Source organism: Myxocyprinus asiaticus, chromosome 9 (assembly GCF_019703515.2).
Source record: "Myxocyprinus asiaticus isolate MX2 ecotype Aquarium Trade chromosome 9, UBuf_Myxa_2, whole genome shotgun sequence".
Classification (NCBI taxonomy): Eukaryota; Metazoa; Chordata; class Actinopteri; order Cypriniformes; family Catostomidae; genus Myxocyprinus; species Myxocyprinus asiaticus.
The window spans coordinates 50,878,511-50,897,749 of NC_059352.1; the positions used below are offsets into that span (position 1 = coordinate 50,878,511).

The following is a 19,239-nucleotide window of genomic DNA, read 5'->3' on the forward strand; positions in this document are numbered from 1 at the left end:
TTAGTCACCATTTACAAAGCATGGTAAGTAAAGTTTATTTATATAGCACCTTTCACAGATATAAATCACAAAGTGCTTCACAGAGATATTAAAATTCAATAATAAAAAAAATGGTTAACATGGTAATGGGAATCATTTGAGATTACACAACCTCACTCTCACAAATGTTCATCGTAACCTGAAAATTAAATCTATGATGCACATAGAAGAGGATGTGGTAATTTCAAGGGTGACACACAGGTCACTCCTCTGACTCGCCCCACGTCCCATTAGTGATAATGACACCTTTTGTTTAGTATAGGGATAATGAATTTCTCTAATCCCATTTCCTCATCACATATAAAGAAATTCAACAAAATATAGCATCCTTTCTCATGCAAACACTTTCATAAGATGTGGATAAACAATACTTATAGTTACGAAACAGTTTGAGGAAAAAAGTATGTTAACACTTAGGATTTTTAAACGGATATCTGCATAAAAGTCTCCTAAAATTAGATCTATTTATAATGAGGTCAGAAGACAGTCTTGATAAGACAAATTAGCAACATTTTACATAAAATAATCAGGTGTAGTTTTAATACTGGTGGGCAAAGTACATAAATACTGTACCCGAGTAAATGTACAGATACCCTAGTGAAAGTGTAAGTACCCCTTGGAAATTCTACTTGAGTAAAAGTACAAAAGTTCTTACTTTTGAATGTATTTGGATATTAAAAGTAAAAGTACTGATCTATTAGGATTATCATTTTTTTTTTAATTTTTTTTTTTATATATGTTTACCATTTAATCTCTGAAGGTAATTTTAAAGATGTTTCATGGCATACCCAAATTTAAAGGCTTATAACTCAACAAAAAAACAAGAAGGGTCAATTGTTTGGTATCATTCATATCATCATATCAAGAAAACTTAAAAAAATAAAATAATGATATAGATTATAATAAATTCTGAGACTCTCAGCCTGAGAATCTGCTAAAAAAATCACACAAATAATTGGAGCCAAAAATTCACTTTTTTTCTTATTTGACATTATATATATATATATCTCTGGGTGTAAATAAGGTGGCCACGAAAAACTGTTTTTGTTTTATTCCTAATCATGTCAACTGTATTTGAGAAAAAAATTATTTTGATATGACAAAGCAATCACAAGTTATACCATTACAAAAATAATTTATTATAGTGTCCAAAAATGTCTCCAAACAAATAAAACATAATAATAACTGTACATAAGAACTAATTACACATGCAAACACAACAATGACTAAAGGTTTGCATAGCATGCATACATGATTTTATTAAAGAGATTTTAAAGAATGAGTTTCATTCTGTGCCATATGAGTCATCATTGAGTCTTTGTCATGTATTTGGCACCATCTCCTGGTGGCCATTGTGCTTCATGTGGATTATCTAACGTTCTATACATCCGATTACATTGTGTGGGGGCTTGTTTGAATGATAATCAAGTAGTGTAAGTGATATTTTATGTTCCGTTTATTTTTCATGAAGTTATAAGCGAAAATGCGGCATATAAGCAACACCAACATAATTGTCAAAGACATATACTTAGCTATTACTCGCTATATTTTTGTCAGTGAGTAAAACAAAGAGGCTGGTTGGTTGTTTTCTACTCTTTGAGAGCTTTCCAACAACATATGACACATGGCTATTTGATGAGATTGATGTTTTTACTGATTACAATAAAATGTACAGTCCAAAATTATTAATAAATTATCAAATCGGAACATTTCAAAGCACTTGATCAGTTATGGGCATAATGGCTACATGCATTATAAATTATAGCTTCTAAACTTTAAAACGATACATATTTTGTGTTGGTTAAAATACTCTGAAAACATGCAGGTACTTGAAAAATGTCCTTAAGTACAGTAACAGTGTAAAAGTACAAGCAATGAAAAAAATACATGATCCAGTAAGAGTTATAGTTTTTTAAGCTCATAACAATGTATAGGGTTAGAAGAGTTTCTAAAGACTTCAGTCAGACAAATTGTAGGTTTTAAATGCAGAAATCCAGGTCATTAATCCAGTGCTGTTTCAGTGCTGACATCTGAGTATTTGCCTTACAATATGAGTTTTAGAAGTGACTCACAGGGGGCCTGGGTAGCTCAGCGGGTATTGATGCTGACTACCACACCTGGAGTCATGAGTTTGAATCCAGGGTGTGCTGAGTGACACCAGCCAGGTCTCCTAAGCAACCAGATTGTCCCAGTTACTAGGGAAGGTAGAGTCAAATGGGGTAACCTCCTCACGATCATGATTAGGGGTTCTCAGTCTCAATAGGGCACGTGGTAAGTTGTGCATTGCTCCACATGCTGTGAGTCACTGCGGTGTCATGCACAGTGAGCCACTTGATAAGATGTGCAGATTGACTGTCTCAGAAGTGGAGGCAACTGAGACTTCTCCTCTACCACCCAGATTGAGGTGAGTAACCGTGCCACCACGAGGACCTACTAAGTAGTGGGAATTGGGAGAAAAGGGGATAAAAAAAAAAAAAACTCAATGAGTACCAAGATATTTCTAAAGAGAATAAGAAAGGTAATTTTGTTATTACTAAAATAACTGGCATTTACATGGAAAATGTATACAATGGCTGATGTTTTTTAGATGAATACCAAGGAGGAAACTGCTCTTGTAAAGAGTATTTCTGCCCATCTCAGGTTTTTCATGCACTGCTTCACTGGAAAGCCTGGGTTTGGAAATAATCTGGAATTAATTTATCGTGAAAACAATGAGTTAATCAGTGAAACAGTGTTTGCAAACCAGTGGTGTAAAGTGCTTTATTACTTAAGTGTTATTTATACTTTACTTGAGTATTATTGAGAACAGGCTACTTGTACTCAATTACATTGCCAAGGAAAGCAATCATACTTGGTGTGATTGTGGTGATTGCGGTGATTATGGGCAGTGGTGGCTCAGTGGTTAAGGCTCTAGGTGACTGATCAGAAGGTCAGGGGTTCAAGCCCCAGTACTGCCAAGATGCTGCTGTTGGGCCCTTGAACAAAGCCCTTGACCCTATCTGCTCCAGGGGCACTGTATCATGGCTGACCCTGCACTCTGACCCCCAGCTTAGCTGGGATATGTGAAAAAAAGAATTTCACTGTATATGTGTGATAAATAAATACAATTATTATTATAATTAAGTCCTTCCTTAAAAATGATCTTTATTCAAGTGTGTACAGGGCAGAGCATGTGAGCAAAGTGGAGCGGTGATAATTTCACCTGAGCGGAGAGCGCCTTTTTGAAGATTCCGCTCCGCTCGCTCAGGCCGCTCAGTGCCGCTCGCTCAACCCAGAATGCACTTCGTGATATGCTGGTTTGGGAATCTGTGAAAGGAAGCAATAGGCCTGAGGTTATGGAGCTCTAACATTGTTTTAGTGACGTTGCAAACCTTATAGCCTAAATAAATGCTAAGTATAAATCAAAGTTAAGAACGAGGAAATCGAAAGGGAGTGTGGAGAGACCGTGAGAATTGGCAAATATTCCTTTCGGAATCGTATGTGTCACATTGCCAGAGAGCACCAGGATGTGCTACACGAACATGGTAGTGCAGCAAAAAGTGAGCTAGTAGGTTACACTACTATTCAATAATAAATTAATAGATAAGTAATGTATCTTGTTGTTTTGCCATCATGTCAGTGCAGCTACCAGTTAGATACAGACCCGTTTCTGCTGGGTTGCAAACATTAGAGCACCCTCAGTTGAATATGTAAGCTTAATAATACTGTATACTGGCAAAGCATTATTTCTTGAATCCTGGCGAACACACACACACAAAAACCTTGCATCAAAACCAATAAACATGCATGATCTTGCAGATCAGTGTCCTAATTTGCAGACGCAGCATTCTGCTTTCATGCCTCCACTGTACGATTGAGCATTTGACTGGTAAAGATTTCTGCTCTCGCATAGAGAATTTCATAGCGGAATTATCTCACTCAATCGACCGCCTATTGCTTTCGATTTCTGCTTTGGAATAAAGTGGCATATATATATATATATATATATATATATATATATATATATATATATATATATATATATATATATATATATATAGGACAATATCTCACTTTATGCAGGACAAATATTTTTTATTTGTTAAATCCATTGTTAAAATTTGCTGTACATATAGAGTGCATGCACAAGACATGATCATTTGATGCATATAAAGTCCAGATGCACTTTATAATGCTTTAATAATATCAAGGAAAAACAAACGGGGCACATGCTATCTACTAATATAATATAATTATTATATAAATAACTACAGTCCTTTGTATTGCATATGATTCGTATACTCAAAAAATTGCTGGGTTAAAAAATAACCCAACCTTAACCTCACTGCTAGGTAACTATGGGACAGAATGCGCTGGGTTGCTTTGACCCAAGTGCTGGGTTTTACCATTTAACCCAGAATGGTGGGTTGTTCATTTGACCCAACCTAGTGAGTAAAATTAATTCTATTGCTGGGTTAAAATTACACATACAATGTTTTTTTTTTTTTTTTCCCAAGACTCATTGCCTTGCTACTTTTATATTTAATAATAATAACAATAATAATAATAATTACGGTATATTATATATTATTGTTGTGTACTTTTTAATAATTTCCCATAATCTTACAAACACACTATACAAAAAGAGGCCACTGTAAATGTGTATTTAATGATTAACTTTTCATTTTTTGCCAAAACGAATCATGCATGAATACAATACCCCCTCCCCACCCCACGTAGATAAAAACACCAGTATATAGAACAGCTTCTTTAAAAAAAAAAGTCACATCCACAGTGCATTATAGCACAACACACAGCACCTAACTATATTAAAAAAATAACTTTTACATTTAAAATAACCTCTTTAAACACATTACAAAAAAATTTTACACACACCCTAAATGCGGATTGAACAAACTGATGTCCTCAAAAACTTAACAGATGAGGACTCATGTCCATCAATATGGTACAGGCCGTGCTTCAGAAACTCCCATGTGGGGACGCACTGCTTGGTGTAATTAATGTCAAAGACAAAAAAAGTCTTGAAACGCAGGTCCACAGCTCCAAACAAAGACTCAGTTTCAATGGTGTGGCCTGAAATAATGGTGAAGGCTTGGCACGTCGTCGTCTCATCCCCCAAGCACACAATGTGTGGAAATGGTTGATTGGCCTCTGCGTTTTCTAAGTACTCAATCATGTTGGTCCTCACCTGTTAATTACACATCAGTCACTTAGTGTTGCAATATAAACGACATTTAAGTTATCAAGCTTATTTTGTGGAAGTATCAAAATGCAAAAAAAGGATCACCAAAACATTTATTGCATACAATGTATAAACAATGTATAAACATTGCAAAATATGACTAAATGCGAATATGTGAAAGGCAAACAAATTAAATTTGTATTCAAACTCAGTCTTTGCAAACGAAAAAGTTAATTTGAAATATTAGTTTGGACTAATATTATTCTTGTTAATATTACTTTAATGTTGATATTGTCATTAATATTAAATCACACAAACCCATCACACAGTGTTAAGTGAATAAATGTCATTGTTTGGAAGCTCCTATTCATGAATACACAGGATATGATGAACATCCCTAGTGCTAATTAAAAAGGCTGTCGATAAAACACCAGACCAATTTAGCCATCAATAACTTCAGTCATGCCCCTGTGTTTACACTGAACTAAGAATGAAAGAACTGAACCATGAAAGCAAAGATGGATCCAAGAGTGAAAAAATCAACAATCAAAACTGGACAACTGATTTCAATTGTCTTGTTTCTCCTTTAGATTTTATTCTTTGGTTAGTTTTTTAGTTGTTGTTTTTGTTAAGATTGTGTTCTCTCATTTACAGATTACGGTTTAATAGTTTTTGCTTTCAAACATCCATCCATTATCTATAGGCACTATATCCTTTACTGTAGATAAAAGATAGGTTGCAGGGGTCTATCCAAGCTGACATTAGGGGGGGTACACCCTGGGCAGGTCGCCAGTCAATATCAGGGCTTACACAGAGACAGACAACCATGCCTGCTCACACTTACACCTATGGCCAATTTAGAAATAATTACTGGAGAAGCTCTCAGTGAATCCAAAAATGGCATCTATAGCCAAGATTGTCCCCACACAACTGGGCAACTGAGAACAGCATTTCACCCTTGAAGTGAGGTGTGTTGAGGGAGATACCATTGACCTCAAGATCCTTAAGTTCCTCTATGACTGAGAGCAGAAAACTATCAATTCCATATGTTTTGGCATCGTCTGATTTGTAAACTGCAACCAGAAAGTGCGACGAGAGTTCTGATAAACCCCAACCCCAACTTGTGCACCACAACCTTTGAACCAAGTGGGTTGACTGTTTCACAGTTGTCATTGTACAAAAGAAGTGGAACAGACACTTTGCTGGAGAAGACAGGATGCTGTTTGCAATACTCACCATCATAGAAGTCTAAAAGGACTTTATAGGCATTTTATACAGAACTACTCAGCTATTGTGAGACTGCTGACCGAATTGACGAAAGGATATCCACCTGTGATAGGAAAAAACAAGGTGGTACAGAAAAGGAAGTACTATAATGAATCACAGCCGTTTGGTGAACACTGGGATGAGACATGCTCTGAAGCGTTTCATAACATCATTCATTCCCTTACACATGCACCAGTACTGGCATATGCAGATCCAGCTAAGCCATATGTCCTACATGTTGATGCAAGTTTAAGTGGCTTGGGTACCATGTTAAACCAAGAACGTCCTGAGGGGCTGAGACCGGTAGCCTATGTAAGCCAAAAACTGAGTAACACTGAAAAGGATTTTTTCTTTGCTGCCAGGTAAAGGTGGCATCCAAAATGCAAGGGATCTCAAGCAGTTTAGTCAAGAGAGGTTTCAGTGGGACACGATAAAACATATCTTGAACTGCAACCTGTCGAACTGTCCCAGTAGCAGAGTCCCTTCTCTGCACATAGGAGACTCCAGGCAAAGCCTCCTCTACAGGGTGAATGAAGTTGCCTGACTTCGCAAAATATTGCATCTGTTTAAAGTCTAATCCTTTGAATGGACTTGCTGCTGCTTCAACATCATGGACAAGTTCTTGGACCCTTGGATCATCCTTATGACCTAATTTTCCAGACAGAGACAAAGTCTTCCTCTGAAGTGAACCGACAATGTCTGAAATCAAGCTTGATCTCTGCTGGACAACAAAGCTGACTGTACTGTAGGTCTGTGCTTGTTTGGACTTAAGGGTGGCCAAAAACAGAGCTATTCGCTCTGTTATGGTTTCTGGTTCCAACTCATCCCAGTAATCACAGTCTTCATTATCTTTTGTTGGAGCCTCTAAAGGATCTGAAATTTCTGCATTCTGCATTTGTGGAAACTGAGAGGCCCTGCACATATGCTCTTAAGCCCCCCCCCCCCCTGGAATGCTGCTCAGTGCCGTAATGCTGTTCTGGGACTGAATGCTGAAGATGCCTTCTGAAAGACCGAATGTATCCAAAAGTCTGCCTGCAACCATCTTCACAGCATTGAAAGAATGTTGAAGCATTATTTATGCCATGCACTGCCCTCAAGTGATCAAAATGACCCTTCGCATGACCAGGTATTACTTGTCTGCAGTGGAAGCATGTACATGCCATTATTAATCCACATTTGTAGCATGACAGTTCTTACAATGCTTCAGCAATGGTGAGAGACTTTTCTACCCTGCCATTAGCCACATGGTCAGTGGCATCAAAAATACAAAAATCAAAGGCCAGGTCTGAAACACAGAAGTGTCTGGTGGAGAAACAGAAACTTACCTACTTAAAAAAAAAAAAAAACCTACAACTGCATTTTACAAACTTGCTTAATGTACGTAACTCTTAAAGAAACATAATTATTTCTTTATTTCACAAACAAGAAACAAAACCCAAAATAAACCTTATTCATTAAATGCACATTATGGTAATATTATCCCCATCTTAGAATAATAATACCAACCATAAATAAAATGAGAATAACCCTACCCAGGTTACACTCTCCCCCTTCTAGAGTATCATGTCCCCATGAGATCATACAGTCTCTTATTTCTCTGCTGGGTCTTCAGAGTGTTTCCAGTGGCAAACTGAAACGCTTGTTACAGTTCTTTTCTCAGTCTTTCAACATACTGATGATGTGTTCTCCCTTTATCCCCACCATCTGCAGTCCCGAAGCACACATCTACCAGAAGTCTGGCCTCTCAACCAAACAACAGATAATACAGAGAGTATGCAGTAGTTCCATTTTTAGTACAATTATATGCATGTACTAACAGACTGATGCTTTGACTCCATCTGTTCTTTTTGGCAGGATCCAAGGTACCCAACATGGATAGGAGTGTCCGATTGAAGCACTCAGGCTGTGGGTCCCCTTGAGGATGATAGGGCGATGTTCTGGATTTAAGAATTCCCATAATCCCAAGGAGTTCTTTGATCAGCTTACTTCCAAAGTCACGCCCTTGGTCAGAGTGAATGCGTGCTGGCAAACTATAATGTATGAAAAACTTCTCTACAAGGATCTTTGCTACTGTTACTGCTTTCTGTTTTTTTGTAGGATACGCTTGGGCATAGTGAGTGAAATTGTCTGTGACTACTAGAACATTTCCAATCCCTTTCAAATCTGGTTCAATGGACAAAGTCAATGCAGACTAGATCTAAAGGACCACTGCTTGTGATGTGATTCATGTAAGCAGACCTTTGTGGTAGAGTTTTTCTAACAATACATCAGCTACTATTGTCATCCACATTAGCATTCATTCTTAGCCAGTAGAAACAATCTTTGCACAACTCTGTGGTCTTTTCAATCCCAAGGTGACCTCCCTCATGAAGAGACTGTAGCACTTGCATGTGATATTTTTCTGGTAAGACCAACTGCTGTTTCTCTCATCCACAGGGACATTTCGTACATCAGTACAAAAGGTTATGTCTGATCACCAACTTTTCACCCTGTTGTCTTAACAGGTTCTCAGACGGATTACAACTCTTTGTAACAGTAAGTACTTTGCCTTTCTCTACTTCCTGCTTTACAGGTCCAATGAAAGAATCTTGCTCTTGGCCACATCTCAAGTCTGAGTTAGACAACAACTGTACTGGACAAACATACATACAGAGAATGCTTTCTTGAGTGACGCATAAATGATCCACCAGTCAGATTCATCATGAGGTATGAGCAACTGTAAGCTGACAGATGGCTTTCACTCCTGATTGAGGTATGTCCAGCCATTCAGGTGACAGGTCAGTATGCTCAGGATAATGTGACAGTACATCAGCATCAATGTTATAGTGTCCTGGTTTATACTGAAAACTAAACTCATAAGCAGCCACAGCCGCCAGCCACCTATGTCCTGTAGCACATAGCTTTGCAGTCATCAGCACATATGTTAGGGGATTGTTATCTGTCTTAACAGTGAACTTTGCCCCATAAAGGTAATCATGAAATTTGTCTATGACATCCCATTTCAGGGCTAAAAACTCCAACTGATGAATGGGATATCGTTTTTCAGTGTTACTCAGTTTTTGGCTTACATAGGCTACCAGTCTCAGCCCCTCAGGACGTTCTTGGTTTAACATGGCACCCAAGCCACTTAAACTTGCATCAACATGTAGGACATATGGCTTAGCTGGATCTGCATATGCCAGTACTAGTGCATGTGTAAGGGAATGAATGATGTTATGAAACGCTTCAGTGCATGTCTCATCCCAGTGTTCACCAAACGGCTGTGATTCATTATAGTACTTCCTTTTCTGTACCACCTTGTTTTTTCCTATCACAGGTGGATATCCTTTCATCAATTCGGTCAGCAGTCTCACAATAGCTGAGTAGTTCTGTATAAAATGCCTATAAAATCCACAGAATCCTAAGAAGGATCTCAGAGATTTTAAGTCATGTGGCATTTTCCATTTAGACACTGCAGACACCTTCTCCGGATCAAGGGATATGTGCACCACATATTTAACCTGCCACTGGCAAAACTGGCACTTGTCTATAGACACTTTGAGTCTGTACTCTTCCAGTCGGTCCAACACTTTCAGCAACCTCTCCTCATGTTCTTCTAAAGTACACCCAAAGTCAATGAGGTCACCCAGATACACAATAACTTGAAGATGCATCTCTCCAACCACTCTCTCCATTAGGCGCTCAAAGCTAGCGGGAGCACCTGTAATCCCCTGCGACATGAGCTCGAACTGGTAGAAACCCAGAGGAATGCAGTCTTTTCCTTGTCCTCGGCTGCCATCTCGATTTGGTAGTATCCACTACATAAGTCCAAGACAGAGAACCATTTACTTTCTGACATGCAATCCAACACATCATCTATCCAGGGAGTAGTATACTGGTCAGGAATAGTTCTTGTGTTCAGTGTCTGGTAATCAATACACATATGTATTGCTCCACTTTTCATTTGGGCAATTACAATTGGAGAAGCATAAGGACTCCTTGATTCCTTTATTATGCCTGCAGCTAATAGATCTTTTAAGTGACACCACACATCATTGATGTCTGCTGGTGCGATACGTCTGGATCTAAATCGTCAGCAATCATTTAGGATGTTATGCTTCACATCTTTTGCAAGTCCAACATCCCACTCCTCAAGTGAGAACATGTTTCCTCATTCAGCTAACTTTTCTTGCAGTTTTTTCTTCCAATCTGCAGGAATAGGAGACTCTCCAAACTAGAAAACTCTGGAACCTACCCTCTTTGAAGCTCCTTGAGCCACTGTAACTGTGTTTGTGGGAAAGAGGTTAGCAATCACTGTCCCCATCGGTATGGTAATGTCTTTAGCAGTTTCATTGTAAATCAGCACAGAAATTATTCATGTCCATGTCTGATGAAGACAAGACTGTGGGAGGGATAAACAGTCCAGCTGGATGTTGGCTATCTGTAGCTGTTTCCTCTAGGAGAATTTCCTTCCTCAGCTGTGTCTCGAGCTCCCCTTTACAACTGGTATACTTTTCAATCCTTGGAAGAATAGTCAAGGCTCCTATCCCCCTCCATTCTACTAGTCCCTCAGCTACATCAACCACTTCCTCCTTCCCTGGTATCTGCCATGTACAGGACGTTGGGAGTGATGACTGAATTCTCAATAAGTGAGCTATGTATGCTACATCAGTTTTATGACTGAGAGCAGTCAAGTGCTGAAAGAAGCTTGCATTGTTTCCAATTATCAGAGGAACTTGCTTAGGGCCATGTGGATCTGGGCAAACCAATGCGAGAATGTCAACAGAATCTTTTTCTCTAGTCTTTGGAACAGGGAATGACACTTCCGCTACTATGTATCCTTGGTACGGGTAGGTAGTCTCAATTAGTCCCCAGATAGACAGTACAGTTAGTGGCTGGATGGGTACTTGTGACAAGTACTTTGAATACCATTCGTCAAATATGATCATGACTTGCGACCCACTATCCAGTAACACATTACATGGACATCCATTCAGTTTAATGGCAATTGTCGATGCAGGCCCCACTAATCTTCTGGGAATAGGGCTTGACCCACTGACATCAGGTTGACTCCGTTTAGAGAAACAGTCTAATCCACTAGGATTATCATCATTTCTAGTCTCTCTGGTTCTCGCCGTCTTTGATTTTCGGAGGGAACATACCAATTTCTGTATTACATGAGCTGTACGTTCTGGTGATTTACACTGGGTAGCTATATGTTCATCCTCCCTGCAACGATAGCAGAAAAAGTCAGCTTTTGGTAGCCTGCTTGTCTTTGTATTCTACACTCATGGTTGAAGCAGATACATTTGTTGTATGGTCATCCCATCTGGATCTTAATTCCTGAATCTCAGCTCTGAGTTGTCTGACTACAGAAGATTCTACTTTATCATCCTGCCTTATTTGTATTGGCTTTACTGTTGCTTTGATTCTATGTCTAGCAGCTTCATTCTCCTCAGCTTCTTTTATCTAATTTATCAATGTTAAGAAACTAGGTGGCTTTTCTTTTCTCTCCCTCTGTCTCAATTGTAGGAGCATCATGTCAGCTTCAACTGCACCTCTAAGTAACTGTCTGATCCATGCTGTCCATTGTCTGAGGTGTCAACCCTCCTCTCTGCACTAATTTTGTCAAGGATTTCTCCATCCTATTCAAGAAGTCAGATAAAGGTTCACCCTGGTATTGCCGCAAGAGACGAAAGGCGAAGTATAAGTCCTCTCCTGACACAGAGGTTCCAAAGGCGTTCTCTAAAGCTTCAAGGTATTGAGAAGCAGTGGTCGCCGGACTTGAAAATCGAACAGCTTTTACAATGTCAAAGGCTGGACCCTTCAAACATTCCATTATTTGTCTACCTTTTTCCCTTTTCAGAACACTCACTTTCCGTTGTCATTAACCTGGCTTGTTCTATCCAGTTATTTAAACTTTCCTCTCCATTCGGAGTTGGAACCATGCCCAAAAAGATTCTTGTTTAGCTGTCTTCTCTAATAGTTCTCCCATTGCCCGAATGATCGATTCAGGTAAACTGGGACTGGTTGGAAAGCATACATTTTGGATGTCAGCCATAGATTTCCCTTCATCTGTTAAGTACTTTGTCAGTTTCTTAGTGAACTCAAAGGCAGTAACATCAACAGGAGCTACTATGACCTTCCATGTTTCTTCTCCTTCACTTTTCTGTAGCTCTGGAGGAACTCGTGCAGGGTCAAGGACTTCCCTACACTCACATAGGACTAATACTGTACCCGGTGTGGGTCCTACCCTCGAGTCTCTTACATGCACTCTCCCTAGGGCTTTTATAGTCTGCACAGTCTCTTCTATACATGTCACTTCTGTGGTTGCAGGTACTCCTATCACTAAGATGGCATGATTTTCTGCAACTGCTGCTTCCTTACACCACTCAGATTACTCAGCAGCAATAAAGGGTTACTTTCAAAAGCCATGGTGAAACTTCAGTCAGATAAGTATCAATTCTCTTGTATTCACTTAACGTTTAACTCTGTTCTTGCCATTAACAGGACACCAGAAAGGACGTATCCCGAACGAGCCCCCAAATTGTGCAGCGCCCCTTACCCTTAACCATTAAATGGGCGGAGCACCCGAGTTCCTACGGTGTGTCTCTCGACTTTAAAAATATAAATCCCCTCCAGTATCCTATTAACTACTGTGACAAATTAAATGAATAACTCAAATTCCCTTTTAGGTGTAACATGATTTCCATCAACACAAAAGGTAATATAATAAGAATTATATTAATCACAAGTAGAATGAATAAAAATAAAATAAATGATTTGTCTGTCTTTCTTTTCAGGTACAAAAAATAATGTGTCCCTTTAACAATACAAATAACTGTATTGCCTTTTCTGAATGAATATTCCTACTAGTAATGTCCCAGATTTACAATACAATAAAGTAAAAATAAAATTGCAAGAAAGAAATGTTCACAATAAATATTCCCAAAGAAACTATTAAGCTCACATTTTGCTAAATGAACAAATGAAATCAATATTTCACAATATATCAGTGCACTTGGAATTAAATAAAATTAGAATTCCAAATAAACAGTAGGATTTTTCAACCTTATGACAGTTTAACTCTTCCAAAATGAAAATATAAATCTCTACTGAATTATGTTAACAATCAATAGTTATTTGTGGGCCCACACACACTCACACACCTACCCGTTGCAGGCCTGTTGTGCCTTGAGAGCATTGTGGCCTTAAAAACATACACATGGCCTCTTCACCCTAAAGAGCACACCAAATAAAATAAATGTCACCTGAACTCCTCTTTGGAATCCAAACGAACCCAAACGATCATCCACAAACTCCACGTAGATCAGCGATTTGCCCGTAACCACTCTCAGCAGTCCGCTGAATCAACAGCAAATCTTCTATCTCGGCGTCTGTAGTTTATTCAAACTCCATCGATGTTTAAAGATCACTCCAATACTCTTCGATGCACACAGTTCTCTCACTTTGATCTCTGATGAACTCACATGTCTTCGTGTTGCGCGGTGCAGCGAACTCGGTTCAAACTAAGTTATTTAAACTTTCATAAACAAAATAAAAGCAATCACTCACATAAACAGTGTCATAAACGCTTATCACCTTGCGAGATGAAACTCAACACACTGGGTTAGTGGTTAAAAATAAACTTTCTTTCCTGTAAACGCATGAGGAAATCTTATAACTTCTCTCTCTGATCAGCCATCTTCTCTCTCTCCTCCTATATCCAATCACAATCCATATCCCCTCATAGAGGTGGGATTAAACTAAATAAACGGCCAATCAATCAAATGAACAAAGAGCTTGCAAAAAACAAATTTAACAAGTACATTACAAACAAACTTGCTTAATGTACGTAATTCTTAAAGAAAATATAACACAAGTAGATGTACACGGCAATAAGATACAGTCAAACTTTTGTTTTAACAGTCATTATGAGTGTGCATTACGCAGTGATTTTACACAAATGCACTTAACACAAGTATATACAGTATGTGTGACACTGGCATATAATTAACATTGTTCCAATTAATAAGTGAGTTATAATTGACGACAGACCGCTGAATCATTGAAAAATAATGCACACCTCGAGGTGGTAAAACAGCATGACATGAAGTACAGTGACCGTTACACCTTGGGCGTGCAATATTTTTCAACAATTCAATGGGCTGGAGTCAGTTATTCCACTTATACCACGGTTACCACACCTTAAGACATCGTTCAAGGTTTTCTCTCAAAACGTTTTCTGGTTTTCGTCCGTAAAACACTCTTGTGAGTTGAACTACTTTCTTCCGCCACGGATTCAGTGTATTGTTTTAATACAGCCTGAGCCTTCATTGATAGTTCAACAGTCACTATATAATAAACTGAGCAAAAGTTCACTATAAATCTGAAATTCTTTTTGGAGGGATCTTCATACCAACTTATCACTAATCAGGAAACTGGTTGTGTTCAAAATAAAAAACAATATAACAGATAATTGATTTTCTTAATGAGAATATATTATAGAAATAAATAAACCAAAAGTGCAATGTACATCAGAAATACAACTTAAAGTAACATTCCATAAACCAATCATACAAATGAACCCAAATAAATACAAGAAAAATATTATTAATACAAAAGAAAGAGTTCTGATCTGAGACTGAAGAGTTGCATACAGTGAAAGTGATGAAGCTTATCTGAATTAGTCCGTAGATGGAAGATGAAACCTTGTAGTTGATGTTGATGCAATCGGTTCTTTAACACCAGTAACGGTCCAAACCAAATCCCCTTATCCACATGTTAACTCCAGGAACAAACAGAAATTAGTCCCATCCTCGTGAGTAATATCCATTTTAGATGACACAAGGCGATGTGATATAATGCAGGCAAAGTTGTCCTTTCAATTTCTAAAGTATACCATGCGATAGCAAATGCACCATTAGGTACAACAAAAAAGGTAGGAAAAGGAAAGCCTTTTTGATTGAGCATGAAACAGTATGTTTCCCAATCAAAGCATCAGTCAATGTGGCTTTTTTCAAAGAGAATCCATGCTTTCCCTTTACCAAACAACTATCTCTTCTTCTACTACATACCTGTATTTAAACCTAACCCACAGAAACACTAGTGCCCCCTGATGGTGGGTAGTAGAATAACAACAGAAGTAACATTTAACTGTTACATACCCACCCTTTCAGAAAGAAACTTGTCATAGCCATAACAAGTTTTCAAATTTTGCACATGATAAATCTCCACATTTTCAGGATTGTTAAGGAGAGAAACAGTATAGTTAACAGAGCCGAGACAATCTTAGCCAGACCTTTCCACTTAGCGGCTAACTTAAAACAACCATAAAACCTTCTTCAGCTCTGGATAAATGGTGAGACCAGACCCAGACTACATCTCCCACCTGAAACTGATTGTGTTTGCGTCACAGGTCATAGTACTGTTTTGTCTATGTTGAGCTTGTTCAACGTTTTTCTTAACAAGGAGGATGAGTTGTTGTTGACTTTCCAACACATTATATGCAGGATTACTAGGAGCAGGAGGTTGCTGCAATGCTCTCTCCAATGGTCCCTTCAATTTGTGTCCAAGAACTACTTCGGCTGGTGTGAAACCTGTGCTTTTATGGAAAGTGGTATTAATTGCAAACCTGAATTCTGGCTTACCATCGATCCCATTGGTGATTCTGATCTCCCACGTAAGAAGCAATCATTGTCTTTAGGTTACAATTGATCCATTCCATCATATTCGTTTGGGGATGGTAGGCTATAGTACATTTTTGTATTACTCCCCACTGTTTGCAGACTAAGGAAAGTATTTGTGAGGTGAACTGAGCTCCACGGTCTGACACTAAATAGGCAGGGGTGCCCCATCGAGTAAAGATTTCCTGTACTAGGATCCTGGCTATTTGGGGAGCTTTCGCCACTCTCAAAGGTAAGAACTTCACCAACTTGTAACAGTAGTCAACAATAACTAAGAGATGTTCATTTTGGTTGACACTCTTAGGGAATAGACCCATCAGATCAACTCCAAGCATGTGCCGGTGTTCAACTACTGGTGTGGATTGTAGATATCCAGATAACTTGGTTAACATGGGCTTATACTTTTGATAATTTTGACAATCTTTACAATACTTCCACACATCAGCTCTAACAGTAGGCCAATAGGCCATGTCCAGAAGTCGAAGAAGTGTTTTCAATCTTCCTAGATGTGTACTTAATGGATTATCATGCACATACTGCAAGAACTCTTTAAGAAAACCCACAGGAATTACAAGCTGTAGTTTCTTTCCCTTATTTAAATCAGGTATGCTGTGAAATAGTACTCCATTCTGCATGACATAATGTAAGATCCTGAGTGGTTTGGGAATCTACCTTCTTACATAGCTCCTGGATTTCCAAGTCATTCTGTTGTGCAGTAGCTATCTGATCAAGGTCTATGGGTAAGTCGGTTGGGAAAGCAGTAGACTTGGTAGCTTTGACTACAGTCAGCATCTCTAATGAGACCGTGTGTTCTGGGTTTCGGGACAACACATCTGGTATGACATTACACAGACCTTTTCTGTACTTAACTGTGAATTGAAAGCCTTGTAGACGTATATTCCACCAGGTGAGATGAGAGTTTGGATTAGGATGTTGAAAAACCCATGTGAGCACAGCATGATCAGTGACCTCTTCAAAAGGTCACCCTTCCAAATATTGTCTCCATTTTTCGACTGCCCACACAACAGCCAAACACTCCTTTTCCAAAACATAATAAGCTTTTTCTGATCCTCTTAGCAGCCTAGATGCGTAAGCTACCACATGTTCCTCTCCTTCCATTTCCTGTGTTAGTACAGCTCCCAAACCAATCTCACTAGCATCGGTCTGCACTTTGAATGGCTTACTGTAATCTTGAGGAGTTAGCACTGGTGCTTTTGTAAGGTCTTGTTTTAATTTTTCTAAAGCCTGCTGACATTGCTCAGTCCAAATCCATGAAGCTTTCTTTTGCTTAAGAGCATGTAAAGGGGAAGCTTTCGCTGAAAAATTAGGGATAAAACGGTGATACCACCCTACCATACCTAAAAAACGTTGAACGTCCTTTAGCAATTGGAGTATCGGAAAATCCTGGACAGCAGCTACCTTTACTGGATCAGTTTTTACTCCTTCCACTGAAAAGTGTGACCAAGAAAAGTCAATTCTCATTGGATGAAGTTGCATTTTTTTAAATTGAGTGTGAGACCAGCATCATGTAGGCATTTGAAGACTTGACTTAGATGTTGAAGATACCACTCTCTGTCTCTGTAGTGGATGTAATGCGATCCTTCCGACGGGTGAATATCCGCAAAGCCACGGGTCCAGACGGCATTCCGGGCCGCGTCATCAGAGCGTGTACGAACCAACTGGCTGGTGTTTGTACGGACATTTTCAACCTTTCCCTCTCCTTGTCTGTGGTCCCCACATGCTTTAAAACGTCCACCATTGTGCCTGTTCCAAAGCAATCCAAAATCACTTGCTTAAATGACTGGCGTCCTGTTGCTCTGACCCCCATCATCAGCAAATGCTTTGAGAGACTAAGCAGAGATTACATCTGCTCTGTGCTGCCTCCATCACTGGACCCATTGCAGTTTGCTTACCGCAACAACCGCTCCACTGATGATGCCATTGCATCCACAATACACACTTCTCTCTCCCACCTGGAAGAAAGAACACTTATGTGAGAATGTATTTTGTAGACTACAGCTCAGCATTCAACACCACAGTGCCCTCCAAGCTTGATGAGAAACTCCGGGCTCTGGGCTTAAACAGCTCGCTGTGCAGCTGGATCCTGGACTTCCTGTCAAGCAGATGCCAGGTGGTTAGAATGGGCAGCAACATCTCCTCATCAGTGACCCTCAACACTGGAGCCCCACAGGGCTGTGTTCTCAGCCCACTCCTGTATTCCCTGTACACACATGACTGTGAGGCAACACACAGCTCCAATGCCATCATTAAGTTTGCTGATGATACGACGGTGGTAGGTCTGATCACTGACAATGATGAAACAGCCTACAGAGAGGAGGTGCACACTCTGACACACTGGTGTCAGGAGCACAACCTCTCCCTCAATGTCAGTAAGACAAAGGAGCTTGTGGTGGGCTTCAGAAGAAGAGAAAGAGAACACAGCCCCATCACCATCAATGGAGCACCGGTGGAGAAAGTCAGCAGCTTCAAGTTCCTGGGTGTCCACATCACTGAGGAACTCACATGGTCTGTCCACACTGAGGCCGTTGTGAAGAAGGCTCATCAGCGCCTCTTCTTCCTGAGATGGCTGAGGAAGTTTGGAATGAACCGCCACATCCTCACACGGTTCTACACCAGCACTGTAGAGAGCATCCTGATTGGCTGCATCACTGCCTGGTATGGCAATAGCACAGCCCACAACCACAAAGCCCTACAAAGGGTGGTGCGAACTGCCAGACATATTATCGGAGGTGAGCTTCCCTCCCTCCAGGACATATATACCAGGTGGTGTGGGAAAAAAGCTCGGAGGATCATCAGAGACTCCAGCCTCCTGAGCCATGGGCTGCTCTCACTGCTACCATCAGGTAGGCGGTATCGCAGCATCAGGACCCGCACCAGCTGACTTCATGACAGCTTCTTCCCCCAAGCAATCAGTCTTTTGAACTCTTGATCTCTCACGATCAAATACATCAGCGTTGCACTTTATTACTCTTATTATCTCACACCGGACTGTCATAAATTATATTCTCTCTTAAAAACGCATTGGCAACTTACTATCAACCGACAGCCTGATTGTCAGTACAGTAC

The 19,239-nt window shown here is 39.6% G+C and overlaps 2 long non-coding RNA genes across 3 annotated transcripts in view; both read right to left on the minus strand.

Moving 5' to 3' along the window:
- The window catches only part of LOC127446222 (uncharacterized), a 73,658-nt gene extending 58,331 nt beyond the window's left edge, over positions 1 to 15,327 (minus strand). The window contains exon 1 of the long non-coding RNA XR_007898169.1: positions 15,127 to 15,327. This is a non-coding gene — a long non-coding RNA (uncharacterized LOC127446222). The remainder of the gene's footprint in view (positions 1 to 15,126) is intronic.
- On the minus strand, positions 1,237 to 14,151 carry LOC127446221 (uncharacterized). Of its 2 annotated transcripts, XR_007898167.1 has the most exons (5): positions 13,738 to 14,151; positions 4,915 to 5,227; positions 2,891 to 3,345; positions 2,593 to 2,708; positions 1,237 to 2,472 (listed from the first exon to the last, which is right to left on the minus strand). It is a non-coding gene; the product is annotated as an uncharacterized LOC127446221 (long non-coding RNA). The 2 variants fall into 2 exon arrangements; XR_007898166.1 differs by having other exon boundaries at positions 2,593 to 3,345.
- Positions 15,328 to 19,239: the final 3,912 nt, after the last annotated feature.